Genomic DNA, 16,135 nt, shown 5'->3' with positions numbered 1-16,135 from the left:
TTTCCTCCCATTCGGTGGCTTGCCTGTTTACTCTGATGATTTTTGTTTGTTTGTTTTTTGTTTTGTCTTTTTGCTGCGCAGAAGCTTTTTAATTAATCAGGTCTCGTTTATTTATTTTATTTTAGTTGCATTTGCTTTTGAGATTTTAGTCATGAATTCTTTGCCCAGGCCAATGTCCAGAAGGTTATCTTCTAGAATTTTTGTGGTTTCAGGTCTTAGACGGTAGGTCTTTGATCCATCTTGTGTTGATTTTTGAATAAAGTGAGAGACAGGGATTCAATTTTATTCTTCTACATGTAGCCAGTTTTTCCAGCACCATTTATTAAACAGGTTGTCTGTTCCTCAACTTATGTTTTTTTATGCTTTGTCAAAGATCAGTTGGTTGTAAGTATTTGGCTTTACTTCTGGGTTCTGTATTCTGTTTCATTGGTCTGTGTGCCTGCTTTTATATGAGTACCATGCTGTTTTGGTAGTAGCCTGCAATATTAAGGTAGGAGGCAAGACTTGACTCTGGAGGGAGGGCTCAGATACCAGACCAAAATGGAGAACTAGATAAAACAAGGCTGGGGCAGAAGCAGCTTTTCATAGCACAGGCCCATCAGTGTGCCGTGTCAGTTTACCATTGCCACATCAACACCTGGAAGTTACTGCCCCTTTCCACAGCAAAAACCCAACAACCCAGAAGTTTCCATCTTTTTCCTAGAAATTTCTGTATAAACCATCCTTTAATTTTCATATAAGTAAAACTGGGTATAAATATGAGTGCAGAGCTGCCTCTGAGCTGCTATTCTGAGCATACTGTCTATGAGGCGGCCCTGCTCCTCAAGGAGCAGTACCTCTACTGCTGCTGTACACTACCGCTTCAATAAAAGTTCAACACCACTGGCTCACCCTTGAATTCTTCCCTTGGAGAAGCCAAGAACCCTCCCAGGCTAATCCCCAGTTCTGGGGGTTGCCTGTCCTGCATCAGTATAATTTGAAGTCCAGTAATGTGAAGCCTCAAGATTTGTCCTTTTTGTTTAGGATTGCTTTGGCTATTCTAAGTTTTTCTTGGTGCCATTTGAATTTTATGATTGTTTTCTCAAATTCTATGAAAAATAATGTTAGCATTTTGATGGGAATTCCATTGAATCTGTAGATTGCTTTGGAAAGCGTGGTCATTTTCACAATATTGAGTCTTTCAATCCATGAACTTGGGGTGTGTTTTCATTTGTTTGTGTCATCTATGATTTCTTTCAGTAGTGTTTTGTAGTTTCCCTTTGTAGAAACCTTTCACTTCCTTGGATATGCATATTCCTAGGTATTTTATTTTCTTTTTGCAGCTGTCGTAAAAGGTTGAGTTCTTGATTTGATTCTCAGCTTGGGCATTGTTAGTATTCTTAATGGAATAATATTTCATTAATGTATACATATTACATTTTGTTTATTCATTCATCTGTTGATGGAAACTTGGAATGTTTTCATCTTTTGACTAATTTGAATAATGCTATAATCAACACTGGCATACAAGAATGTATATCTATATATTCATCTACCTATCTATCTAATTTGGATTCAATGAGAAAATAAGGTATGTGTGGCATGAACAGCCCCTCTCCCTAATCTTATAGTCATTTTGCTAGAGGCAACTCATTTTTTATGATCCAAGCTTTCTTTTGAGCTTGGCTGGTGATAATAATGTTATAGATCCCTCCTTGACCATGTCTTTGACTACCTCAGGGCACTTTGCTTTAGCTCACAGCTCACTTAGAAAGCTAAATTTGTGAGTTGCATTATCTAATAAATGTTGTGTTCAACATAGCTGTCCTCCTCAGTTCCATATCAGTCTTTTCCCCAAGCTCCCAAGTCTATTCCCACCACCAGAAGCAAAAAGCTAGTCTTCATCGAGGCACGTTCCACAAAATTGTTATACCAAAAGTTGGTATATCAACATCTCAGTTGTTTAACAGTTTGCCAAATTGTTATTGTCAAAGCTACTTGTTAGAAATTCAAGGAATTAAATTTTTGAGTAATCAGGCCACAAGTACCCATACTGTTACTTTTGATTTATTTTCTTTATACGTGCAGTCTATAAAAAACCTTGGTGCCTATTTTTTTTCCTAAGCTTCCCACAAAATCACAAAGCATAAAGAAATTCTCATAATAAGTAGTCTACACAACCTAGAGAGTAAAGCAGCCAGGCAGAAGAAAAAAGGAGTCGACTAAAGGTGAAGTTCAAGGATAATGATGGAGTTTGAGAATTACAGTAATAAGATGTTAATGAGCATGTGTCTTCTCTAAAGGAAGAGAGAAACATTTTATGCTGTTAAAAACCAAATAAAATCTTGTTTATATCTGCCAGTGTCTATAGTAATAATGGCTATATTTCATTCATTATATTATGTCAAAGTATCTATTTTAATTTAATTTAATTCAGTCAGTAAACATTTACTGAGACTATGGTATCCTAGGATCTTATGAATTTGAGAAATTTATGGTCTATAAAATTATGTCATAAGTTTCTTCCAGCTCCTTTTATACTGTAAAATGAGGTTCAGTAATAACATAGTATCAACATTAAGAGCAACAGCCATAGCAACAACAAAACAATTCTCAGGAAGGCTCTTCCTTAGACTATTTGGAAAAACAAATTAGAAAATTTTTTTATTTTATTAAATCAGCATTAGGTTCTTGTTTCTAATATATGCCTCAACATTGCCAAACATTTTACTAAGAAATAAATACCTAATGCAGCGATATTACCTTTCATGGGTTTACATATATAATTTGAATAGTCATAATTTTATTTCATTATTTAATGGCATTACTGTATTAGTATTGTTTACGTCATAAAATCAAAATGTTATTCCTAAAAGATACAATAAATTCCAAGAATTTTAAACTATAATGAATAAGAAGAAAATAGGTTTGTGTTTGTGTGTTTACACTTGTATGTGTGCCAATGTCAGTTTACAGCTGTAAATACTTTTTAAAAAGACAAAGCATGTAACTTATAGACCTGACATCTGATTCTCATGTGACTCACTCTGATTTATTGTGTGCCATATGGCTTATTTCACCATATTTTTAATTCTGGCATGCTATGAAACGCCTTTATTAATTATATTATAGAAAAACAGTCCCTCATTCATGTGAAAATAGAAAATATTTTGTTTCACCTACAGGCCCCACAAAAAGACTAATATTTCAACGAATAATTTTAATCTCTTCCTATCCTTTAGGTAGAAATAATAAACTTAGTCTATCCTTGGGCTTCTAAATTTTTTCCTCTTTTTAGTTAATAACTATATATTTAGAGAACATGAGGGAAACATTTTAAAATGACAACTCATTAAAGTTTAATATATCAAGAATAATATGATTTATTTTTGCCTGTCTTTATTTTCTTATTTTGTTTTGATAATAATGTCAATACATGCTTTGAAATAAGTGTTTTGGGAAGTCTGATATAAAATTCTAAAAAGCTGAAAAATATGACCAATAGTCACAGTAGCCAGAGACAACTACTCTTAACATTTTCTGTTTTTATTCACCCACTTTCTAATATTTTTGTTTGTTACATCATACTTGATCCCTCAGCATAAAAAAAAATTTGTAAACAGTGATGTTTTTGGATTTGGAGGTTGTTTGTTTGTTTGTTTGTTTGTTTGAACGTGGTAGATTCAGAGTAAGCAGACTTCTTACTGGGTGGCTGGCTCATCCAGAGCAAGCATCCCAAGAGAATGATGTGGAAGCTGAATGGCCTTTTCTGAAATCACATAGTATTTCTTTTACTGTGTTCTACTGGTGGAACTGGTTCATAAACTTGCCCAGATTCAGAGGCGGGTACAAAGACTTCCTCCTCTCAATAGAAACAGAGTCGAAGAACTTTGGTCTATGTTTTAGAACCACTATAATATGGTAAGACAAAATAAAACCCAAAGTCATAAATGACACTAATTTAATAGAAAAAAATCTATAAACGTTTCCACAGTGAAAATGTCTGTGCTGTTTCTTACCCTGTTCCTCTAAAAGAGCTCATATGATATCTTTCTTACATTTAAGTACGTGAGAATATTCATAAACTTCTCCAATAAAATTAAGTTCCACAATAGGAAATAGATTTTAGAGGTATTTTAGGAGTAAAATAGGAAAGAGAATTTAGAGGTATTTTAGGGGTAAAAATTTGGAATCTTGTCCCTCATAATTACTATGAATAACAGCCAAAATTACTAATAACTTGCTTTGTGCCACACAATGTGCAAATATATTTATTAGCATTATCTCATGTAATTTTCATAAGATATTTTAAAACACTTATAGTGAAAGTTATACTGTGGAATATTCTGCAATAAAGTAAATTGGATCTAATGTGTATTAATTTGTAGAAAAGTCCATCATATACCAAGTGAAAAAGGAAGTTTCACAGTGCATTATACAAATATTTATTTGTTTGCCACTGTAAATTAAAATATTCATGTCTGTCATTCTAAATGATGGTATTAGCTTAGAAAAATGTCTATAGGAATACTTATCAAATTGCTATAGTTGGTATCTTAAGGAGTTGGAAATGGAGTAGGAAAGGGCATTTTAATGTTTGCATAGACTTCAAATTGTTAGAATGCATATAAGTGTTTATATATTGCTTCTGAAGTAATAAAACAAATTAATGTAAAATTTTTTTTGAAGGAAAAGAATTGGGCCAAAAGAAAACTGAGAGAAGGAAACATAAAACAAAGCCAGGAGTCTAATCAGGAAGATGGCCAAGTTTTCCAAACCAATGTAAGAAGTGCTGTGGGAATCCGAAGTGTCTGTTAACAGATGACTGGACAAAGAAAATGTGGTAAACATATATATGGAATGCTGTTCAGCCACACAAAAGAATGCAATCATGTCTTCTGCAGCAACATGATGGAACTGGAAGCCATTATCTGAAATGAAACAACTCAGAAGCAGAAAAACAAATTCCACATGTTCGCCCTTATAAGTGGGGACTAGAGTGTACACGTGGGCACAGAGTGTGGAATAATAGTCGCTGGGGGCTCAGAAAGATGGGTTGGTCAGGAAGATGAGGGGTGAGAAATTACTTAATGGCTACAGTGTTCACTAATTGGGTGATGGTTACCTAAAAGCCCAGACTTCACTAACATATAATATATCCATATTACCGAACTGCACTTGTATCCCTTAAATTTATACAAAGAAAATAATAAAATGTTTTACTTGTCATTATTAAGGTTAAGAAGAGCTATTTCTTGTTTGTAATTTAATGGTTATGGTTTGGTACTTAGTTTGAAGGCTGTTAGAGCTTGATTATAATTTGTTAAAAATGGCTTAAAATATTACTACAAGCAGAAAACCCTACTCAGCCATTGGCAAGTGTATTTGGCAGTAAAATTTCTGACTATTTTCAAAGAAGAAAATTATTTATCAGAATCATTTTGGGCTTAAAATTTTTGACTTAGATTTTGGTCTAGACATGTTTAAGGACAATGCATGCTAATTCAGCTAACAGAAATAAATTTTAGTATAGCGTATATTGTTTACTATATATGCACCCAAAATGTCAATAGATTTGACTTTTAAACATCTGTTGATAAGGTGAAAAACAGCTCATAAGAAACAGTTATTCAAATTCTAAGATACACATTCAGTTAAATAACATCTTTGTTATATGTATTAAATGCACTGTATGTCATTCTCTCTCTTTTGTTTTTAATGACAGCCACTAAGGGTCATATGACAAATATATAAGGTCACTTCATATAAGGTCACTCAACCTTTTTTATTTTGGTATTTGAAAAAACTGCCTTTTGGCGAAAATACTAGCAGATCTAGCACCCTGAAATACAGGCAGTTCTTTGTGTTTATTCTGGGAAGGACCCCTGCGGAAGGGCCTGTTAGTAGCAGTTACTACTTCCTCATTGTTTCTGGGGAATCATACTGCAGTGAAATGTTCCAAAGCAGATGTTTCAGACCAAGAGACAAATGTCAAATCAAATGCAAGAACAGCCCATATGCTAACAATAATCCTTTTTCCCCAGGAGATGTCCTTAGAGATGCCTCCAGCCTAGACTGGAGGAAAAGTAGTTTAGCAGCGGCAGAACTGGACTTGAAAGAGTAGGTAATGTAGGCTGGACTGGGCGTGCTCCATTAATCATTGTGCATGTGTGTGTGTGTGTATTTGAGTACACATAAGCCAGGCTTAGTCAAACGTATCGCCATATACTTTGACAGTCTTTTCTGGGTCACAGAGCAGATTCTTCCCTGTGGTGGTGGTAGAGGTACCCACCTGAAGAAAAGGCATGTGTTTTTACTGTTAAGAAAACCAATAAGGGCCGGGCGTGGTGGCTCATGCTTGTAATCCCACCCCTTTGGGAGGCCGAGGCAGGCGGATTACTTGAGTTTGAGACCAGCCTGGCCAACATGGCGAAGCCCCGTCTCTACTAAAAATATGAAAATTAGCTGGGTGTGGTGGCACACACCTATAATCCCAGCTACTTGGGAGGCTGAGACAGGAGAATCGCTTGAACCTGAGAGGCGGAGGTTGCAGTGAGCCGAGATGGCACCACTGCACTCCAGCCTGGGCGACAAAGTGAGACTCCAACTCAAAAAAAAGAGAAAGAAACCCATTAAGAATTTAAATGTGAGATGGGAAATGAGCAAGGTTTTGACCTTGAGAGATAAGCGTTCGCTTTATCCTTGGAGAATAGGAGGGAATTGCGCCTAGACTCTGAGGTGAGAAAATGCCTGGAGCATTCCAGTGGTGGGTGAAGTGGCTTCTGTCTCAGAGAATGATGAATAGCTAGGCAGACAGCCTGCCTCTGAAGACTGAGGCAGGTGGAATTCACCCTGTAAGTTGTGTTTCTGTTTTAATCTAACACTGCAACAAATTCTAGATGTTAAAAGTCACAGCCCCTTCTCAGCTGTTCTGTGAAAAATATAAGCACACGGAGTCCTCCCTATATCAAGGCCTATGAGGCCATCAGCAGTGGTGTCTCTAGAAGAATAGCTGTGGGCATTGTTCCGGGCAACAGCCTGGAACACTGAAAAAGCTAGGAGAATGCTCAGGGCTGATTCCTAGTGGGGTTTAGAGCTGCAGTAATTACAATATAAATAAGCATTACTTTATCCTGTATCAGGGACCACAGTGGCCATATATAAATAAGGGTTCAAATATTCCAATAATGCATTTTCATACCATTTGTTAAATATTCTCACCAAAGAGAAGCTACAAAAGGACCCGCTTTGCTGGTGCGCGACGGCGTGTTTCTGTTCCTTATTGCCTCTCGCGGCGTCTGTTCGCCCCTCGCCTTCCTCAGGTTCAGGCCGAGCGCCGCGTGGGCCGCAGCCGGAGGTTGCTTGGCGGAGCGGGAGCAGGCGGTGGCCAGGCTGCCCCCACGAGAAATGTGGCAGCCTGGGGTTCCCCGCACGTGGCTGGTGCCCAGGCAGTTCAGCGGTCGCTTTGAGACGGGACTGTGGCTGCCCCCAACCTCACTGCGTCCTTTCGGTTTTTTACCTCCACCGTGTTGTAGTCTCACCGAAGGCTTGTGTCCATCTCTATAGCCACAATGGCTGAAAATGGTGATAATGAAAAGATGGCTGCCCTGGAGGCCAAAATCTGTCATCAAATTGAGTATTATCTTGGAGACCTCAGGTTGCCATGGGACAAGTTTTTAAAGGAAAAGATAAAACTGGATGAAGGCTGGGTACCTTTGGAGATAATGATAAAATTCAACAGGTTGAACCGTCTAACAGCAGACTTTAACGTAATTGTGGAAGCATTGAGCAAATCCAAGGCAGAAGTCATGGAAATCAGTGAAGATAAAACTAAAATCAGAAGGTCTCCAAGCACACCCCTACCTGAAGTGACTGATGAGTATTAAAATGATGTAAAAAACAGATCTGTTTATATTAAAGGCTTCCCTACTGATGCAACTCTTGTTGCATGAAAGAATGGTTAGAAGATAAAGGTCAAGTACTAAATATTCAGATGAGAAGAACATTGCATAAAGCATTTAAGGGATCAATTTTTGTTGTGTTTGGTAGCACTGAATCTGCTAAGAAGTTTGTAGAGACCCCTGGCCAGAAGTACAAAGACACAGACCTGCTAATACTTTTCAAGAACGACTGCTTTGCCAAAAAAAAAAAAAAAAGAGAAGAAAGAAAAAAATGAAGAAAGAAAACAAAATAAAGTGGAAGCTAAATTAAGAGTTAAACAAGAGCAAGAAGCAAAACAAAAGAAGAAGATGCTGAAATGAAATCTCTAGAAGAAAAGATTGGATGCTTGCTGAAATTTTTGGATGATTTAGGTGATAAGACTTGTAGAGAAGATTTACACATCCTTTTCTCAAATCATGGTGAAATAAAATGGATAGACTTCATCAGAGGAGCAAAAGAGGGGATAATTCTATTTAAAGAAAAAGCCAAGGAAACATTGGGTAAAGCCAAAGATGCAAGTAATGGTAACCTACAATTAAGGAACAAAGAAGTGACTTGGGAAGTACTAGAAGGAGAGATGGAAAAAGAAGCACTGAAAAAAATAATAGAAGACCAACAAGAATCCCTAAACAAATGGAAGTCAAAAGGTTGCAGATTTAAAGGAAAAAGAAAGGGTAATAAAGCTGCCCAGCCTGGGTCTGGTAAAGGAAAAGTACAATTTCAGGGCAAGAAAACAAAGTTTGCTAGTGATGATGCACATGATGAAAATGGTTCAACTGGACCTATGAAAAAAGAGGAAGAGAAGAAACAGACAAAGAAGAACCTGCATCCAAACAACTGAAAACAGAAAATGGTGCTGGAGACCAGTAATTTAGTAAACCAATTTTTTATTTATTTTAAGTAGGTTTCAAGCTACTTTTGTTTGTGGGGGCTTTTAAAAGGAAAACCGAATTAGGTCCACTTCAATGTCCACCTGTGAGAACGGAAAAGTTTTTTTGTTGTTTAACTTGTCTTTTTTTTGTTATCTAAATGAGAATTTTTTTGAATGTATAGTTCTGTGTTATTTCACGTGAATCAAATATCAGAAGGAAGATTCTTCCACTAAATTGCCTTTGTAATATGAGAATGTATTAGTACAAGCTAATAAAATATATACTACATGAAAAGAAAAAACAATTCTCACCAAAAATAGAAACCTATCGAGGGAAGTTATTTGAATTAGTGTCCTCATTTTACAGATGAAAAAATGACTTGGAAAATGGAAATTACTTGTCAAACATGTACCACAAGTAAACAACATAAAGAGCTTGAAAAGCCCAAATTGCCGGCCATAAAGTCCATGTCCATGCTACAATAAAACAGCTATCTTTGTATTTTCCATGTCTCTGTATGCTTCCTTGCAGTCTTATTAAAATATTCCATGTTTTGTTAATTTTCTTCACTCCTTTATTCTCCACACTGTTACCTTGCATATCCAGGATGTCAGCTACCCTGCTGTCCTGCATCCAGGCACTTACTGGAACCAGGCCTCAGTTCTTGTTCTAACCTCTCTCCCAAAAGGAATCCAAAGGAATCAGGACTGCACATCAAGCCAAAGACTTTTCTTAACATTCTCACACAGGAGCAAAAAGAGGGGGCCTATATTGTATGTTTCATAAGAAGAAATTAATACATTCTTTTTTTTTTTTTTTTTGAGATAGTCTCACTTGGCCATCCAGGCTGGAGCTCAGTGGCATGATTACGGCCCACTGCAGCCTCAACCTCTGGGCTCAAGGGATCTTCCTGCTTCAGCCTCCCAAGTAGCTGGGACTACAGGCACCCCCATGCCCAGCTAATTTTTGTATTTTTTGTAGAGACGGGGTCTTGCCATACTGCCCAGGCTGCTCTGGAATTCCTGGACTCAGGTGATCCACGACTTCAGCCTCCCAAAGTGCTGAGATTTCAAGTGTGAGCCACTGCACCCAGCCCCAGAAATTCTTATTAGTTACTTTGGTTCCTCCCTCCACCTTCCAACTCCTTCCATTTTCTCTCAAAGTTTCAGCCCTGCTCATTCTTCCTCTTTCTAGAGTTCCCTTTTGGAAAGCAATTTTCTCTTTCTAAAAGCTCTCTTCCTAAAAGCTTTAAAGTGAAGCAAGATAGGCCTGTGGAGGCTCAGTTTGAACTCCAGCACTGCCTTACTAAATCATCTCCTCCAGAAGAACAGAGAAGTTCTCTCTTCAAGGGGTCTCTCGCCAACAGTTTTGAGAGCGAAATTTTCTTCCTAGACGTGAATGGGAATTATCTCTCTGTGAAAAAATACCAGTATGCTTGTAGAGAGAAAACAAGGAAAAGAGATGCAGTCAGGAGGTTCTTCTTTTGTGTCTGGAAGGTTGGTTTTGTTTTGTGGAGACTTGGAACAAGGTGAGGTTGGCAGCCCTCTCCAGAGACAAGCCTTTATCCCCAATCATCCCTCGCTGGTTTCTCCAGAGGCCCATGTGCACAAGGAGGGGCCACAGAAGGAAGTGGGGAGGGGAGGATTCCAGAGATAATCAATCAAATGTCTCTCCACAGATTACTCCTACAGGATGGGAGATGCAAGATATTAATAGCTTGCAAGGAATAGGTTGTGCTTCCCTCAGAAAAAGATGCTCTATAGGCTTGAATATTTAGCATCTATCATGATTTTTGTTCACCTTCTTATTTTTTCACGCATTTAAAAGCTAAAATTGTAATTAATTATGTAGGTAATTCTAGGGCCTCTCAGTAAAAAGGCAATAATATAAACTTAAAATCTGTTTGAACTGTGCTAATGGGAACCACTCTCACCTTGTCCATGTTTGAGCCAAGTTCTTTAAAATAATAACTTTAATTTTTTTAAATAAAAGCAATATTTTTCAATGTAGAAAAATAAAGAATGCCAAAAGAATATATATTTTTAAAACTACTAATAATCTTACAATAAAGATGACTGATTGAAACAATTTTGATGCACTTCTGTAGGGGAGATGTAGATACTTAAATAAAGAGAAAGAAACCTATTCCCCTGCAGGCTGACCTTGGTGACAGTGTCAAGAATCAAGTTAGAAAGCCATAAGAAAAAAGGTCATTGGACAGCTTCTTCTTCCTTCCTCTCTGAACATTCACTGGCTAGCATTCTTCTTTGCAAAGTTCTCAAGTAAGAAGCAAAGCCAGGTTTTAGGAGGTCCGAAGCTTTGATTATCTGGACCCTCCTTATAAAAAAGAATGCAAAATTATTCATACAAAATCAGATACAATAGTGAATATTATTTAGAAAGAGAAAAATCACAACATATTGCATAATTTTAAAAGCTGACAAATATCATCTATGATACAAAATACAAACAAAATGTATATTTTTATTAATACTTCCTCACACACTTCTATAATACTTTTTCCTATTTTTTTGGCTATATACTTTTTGAGTATCTCCTCACATGACCAAAGTGTAATAACATTTTCTATAAAGAGAATAGGAAGATAAAATTCAGGCTTCTGGCATAGTTGATAGAAAATTTTTATTAATAGTAATTAAATTAGAAAAATTTATTTAAGTTTCATAGCTCATCACTAGTGCTATTGTGTAAATTTTTAAGGTTACTGTTTTCTTCTTTTATAAGCTGTAGAATTTGGACAAATTTCCAAAGACTAGCTTTTGAGTATGTGTATTTCAAGACCAAGTTTTTCATCATTACACACGTTTCCACTGTCTGATACTGTTGAGCATGTTTATACAGTGACATGCCTCTGACTCGGATGTTGACATCCTTGAAAACTGACACCACCTAAATTGGAAAAGAGGATAATAGAACGTCATTCCTACACAGTGAAAGCTAGTAGTAATGACATAGGAGTATCCATGGAAGAGACTGTGAACCACATAAATATATCATAGTACACTCAATTTCAATGCATCTTCAGCTTCCTTTTAGCCAGATCGCAAAAATGACTGCAATCACTCCAGTTACCATAGTGTACTTCCCATGAGAAAAGTATAAAGAAACTGAAGTGAAGAGAGAACTGTCTTAACTGATTTCATACAAAACACTGTACTTTTGGGAATGTTACAAAAGCAAATACTCACAGGCATTCCTAAGGCCGCTTACAAGGACTTGGAAGTAAGGGGTCAGTAGGAGGTTGTGAAAGTCCTCAAAGCTTGTGCTTCATTGGTTTCCTGGTAAATCTGTCCCTGCCTAGAGAGCTATGTTTTGTTTTACTAGACACTTATCCTCTGAAATTCCTCTCTCACCCACAGTTGATAACTCTTCGTGGACATCAACAGAGCTGTGTGGCACAAAGCATCTATGTAGTTTCATGAATATTAACCCAGCTGAGCAGGTCTTTTCATGCCAAAGACTATTTCAGTATTTTAGTGAATTGCACTAATAAATTCAATCATGGTTTTAAATGCTGATCATTTGTTTACATCATAAAAGCAAACAATAATAATAGTTAACTCACATATAATGATGTTCCCTGATGCTTATATGATGTTTTTAACTTTTCAATGTACATTTCCATAGAGCACTATGGTTATTAACTAGATTCACTGTCACCAGTAAAAATCCAGACAATTCATGTAAATATGGATTAGTAAAAAGGCCCATCATCTCACTTATTTACATAGAACAAAACCTGCATTTACCTACAGTATGATGGTTTAATGTGTAAGCACACACAGCAGGAACTACAACGCCTCCCCGTGTAAATATGGGCCATTCTGTATGTACAAACTACTTCTATAACAACATGAAGATTCAGTAAATAGAATTGAAAACCATAGTGCACTATTTTATCTTTATAAATATGTCATTTAAGCACTTTAAAGTATTCTAAAGAGCATTGTTATTAGAACGTTTTATTTCAAATAAAATATATACAAAAAATGAAAATGAGAATATAAACAGAAATGCACAAAATAGGCATGGCATTCTGCTTTTTGTTTAAGTGATAATTCATCTCAATAGATCAATAGCCTGTTACTCAAACCAGAAAAAAAAATGTCCCAATACCACTTTAACTAAGGGAACACTACCTTATCTGTGTCAAACTGCTTATTGAACCTAAATCTGTATTCTGAACTCACATTATATGACACAAAAAAAGCTGTTTTTTTCTAAGCAAATAGTGGTCATGATTGACTCTGGGAAAAATTGACTTGAAAAGCTATTCGATAAAAACCAGTTTGATTTCTTTTTAAAGCAAAGACTTTCTTTGACTACACCAAAGAAAATGTTATGATCATATCTCATTCAACTAACACTAAATTAAAGTCTCACAAACTTATTTAACATTAAAATTAACCTTGAAAATAAGTAAATGTAGATCTGACCAAAAGAGTTTTTTTATTTATCATTGGTAATTTTTAAAAAGGTAAAACCCATAGATTAAATAACCAAAGATCTTTTTATTACCATGCCCCCGATATGTCAAAATTCCAGCTGTTTTAAAATGTAGCTATTATGATCTCCTTATACCTATATCATTTTTTTTTCTTAGGACAAGGATCTTAATCTGGGTTCTGTAATTTATGAATCAACCTCAGATTCTATGAAGTCTCTGAAATTATAGCCATAATTTTCTTTGAAGAAAAATACTTTTAAAGGAAGGTAGTTCATAGTGTTCATCAGAATCTCAAATGGACTGTGACCCACAAGGCCTCAGCACCTAATTGGCATCACTGTCAGCTGGAGTGCAAGAAAGCAAAAAACTAGAATCTAAGAAGGGCACGGGTGCCCCAGGAAACCATGCTTGAGTGTCTGTCTTCAAATGAATTTTTTATATTGATAAGAGTTAACTTTCTACATAATTTTATTTGTTTCACCCAAGGTAGATTTCCCTCTTCCTTCACTGGGATCCAGTCACCTATCACAGAAAATACTTAAATGAAGAAATAGAACTCTTTCACTTAGTGTTTCTGAAAAATTACTAAAATCTAAGGCTACATATTTTTCTCTTAGTTTCAAATAATTTGTAATAAGATTTGCAATTTCTGTTTCAAGTAAACATAAAGAATTCTCAAAATGGTTGGCTCATTTTTTAAACTTAACATAATAGGCTACTCTAAAATATGAGACATAAGAACGCTTTTTGGTTCTTGTGGTGTGTGTGTCATTTGCTAGAGAGGAGCCTTCATATATATAGTCCATACTCATTTTTTCCACTTAACATCTCATCACTCTGTTACTCATTTTCTAAAAAGCTCTTAAAATTTGCTTGCCATTTCTTTTAGGCATATTAATTGTTCGTATCCACTGATATTTACCTTATTAAAAAATTGACCGTTGAAAAACCATCAATATATGCAGTCAGGATTTCATATTTTAAGATATGACTTCTAGAAATTCATTTTAATGCAGAAAACCTTCTGTGTTGTGTTTTGATTTCCCTAAATTAGGAGGGTACTTCACTTCACATTTTCATTGTTGTTTTTGTTTTGCTTTATTTGCTATTCTTTTTTTGTTTTGTTTTGTTTTGTTTTTTGTTTTGTTTTGTTTTGTTTTGTTTTTTGACAGAGTCTTGCTCTGTCACCCAGGCTGGAGTGCAGTGGTGATCTCTGCTTACCACAACCTCCGCCTCCTGGGTTCAAGCAATTCTCCTGCCTCAGCCTCCCAAGTAGCTGGGGCTACAGGTGCATGCCACCACGCCCGGCAAATTTTTTGTATTTTTAGTAGAGATGGAGTTTCACCATATTAGCTACAATGGTCTCAATCTCCGGACCTTGTGATCCACCTGTCTCAGCCTCCCAAAGTGCTGAGATTACAGGAGTGGGCCATCGTGCCCAGCCTGTTTGCTGTTCTTAAATGTGTAAGACACTGTGTTCATTTTTTTCCCCATGGGATTGTATTTGGCTTCCAAGTAGTTTGGTATTTGATCCCGAGTTGTAATATATTTAGTTTCTTAAGAAAATAAAAATGTCTTCTACTGATATCACCATTATTATTAATTTTTGCAATTAAATTGTAATATCCAGAGTTCAGAATGCAAAGATAGAATAATCCTTATTTATGAACAACATAATAGCCCATTGGGTCTTCCAGGCCCTTCTGTGCTAGTAATATCATTCTTATCAAGTGGTTTTGTTCATCAATTACTCACTTTCAGAGAAAGGTATAATTCATTTAAGATTTTAAAAAATCAGAGCTTTTTAAAAAAGTTATTGACTACATTAAAACTTCTTAAAAATTAATCTCATAGGATACTGAAATATCTACAGAAAAATAATAGTCTTTGATATTTAATATTAATAGCAGTGATTTTGAGATTGTTTTAAAGTTTGAATGATAAATTTGCTTGTCATAAAATATATATACACTTCAACCAAGAAGAAACTATTACAAAGTGAATTTATTGGGAGAAAAAAAAGCATTTTTTAAATAATGTTGAACAATATTGATTTTAATGTTGTAAAATTTTCTGAACTCTGCTATGTGAGAGGACTAATTAAAACCACTTGAAATAACTGAAGCATCTTATAATTTCTCTATAAGTTATTGATAAATCGACTGCCTGGAGCAAGTGGAAGATATACAGATGGCTTAATTCAGCAAGTTCCTAATGTGAGATGTTTCAAAAGCTCAGACAGAGAAGAATTTCTTATTAATGTACTTTCTTATTAATGAATTCCACAGAAAAGCAGGAGTATATTTGGAAATTTTTAAAAAATAGATTTGTAACATGTTTTGTTTTGCATATAAGATATTTTTCTCACTTCATTTCTATTCATACATATGTAGATGACTTCACTGCTCTTTCCAAGATTTTGATTTTATCATTATGACTGACCCTCAGCCTGGTTTTCACCACTGGCACCAGAAGAGAGTCTTTCCTTGGAATCTAGAGTCTCAGCTTTGCAGTTTTACAGGAGAAATCCTTCCTTCACCCATCATAACACACACACTATAGACAGACAGGCACCCTATATAAGAGGGATGTGTGTGTGTGTGTGTGTGTGTGTGTGTGTACATACATTTTTAATTCAAAATAAATTTTAAAAACTGTTCCATTATAAAAAGATTTGATTAAATGTACTCTTTTCACCTAGCTGTTGTAAACTATCAATTTAATGTGAGAGAAATTTTATGAAATCTATACATAATTCATGAAACCTTATTTTAGGTACTAACTTTAATACATTTCCTTACCCAGGGGACCAATAGTGCAGGGAGTAAAATTAATTGATCATATTTCATCTTCTTTTTTATCCTATTCTCTATAG

The 16,135-nt window shown here is 35.7% G+C and overlaps 1 pseudogene; it reads left to right on the top strand.

Moving 5' to 3' along the window:
• The first annotated feature begins 7,470 nt into the window (after positions 1–7,470).
• LOC100442179 (lupus La protein-like) lies at positions 7,471–8,790 on the top strand (annotated as a pseudogene).
• The last annotated feature ends 7,345 nt before the right edge of the window (positions 8,791–16,135 follow it).

The sequence above is a fragment of the Pongo abelii genome, chromosome 6 (genome assembly GCF_028885655.2).
Source record: "Pongo abelii isolate AG06213 chromosome 6, NHGRI_mPonAbe1-v2.0_pri, whole genome shotgun sequence".
Taxonomy (NCBI): domain Eukaryota; kingdom Metazoa; phylum Chordata; class Mammalia; order Primates; family Hominidae; genus Pongo; species Pongo abelii.
The sequence above is the reverse complement of the archived record's forward strand: the minus strand, read 5'-3'. Positions and strand labels throughout refer to the sequence as shown.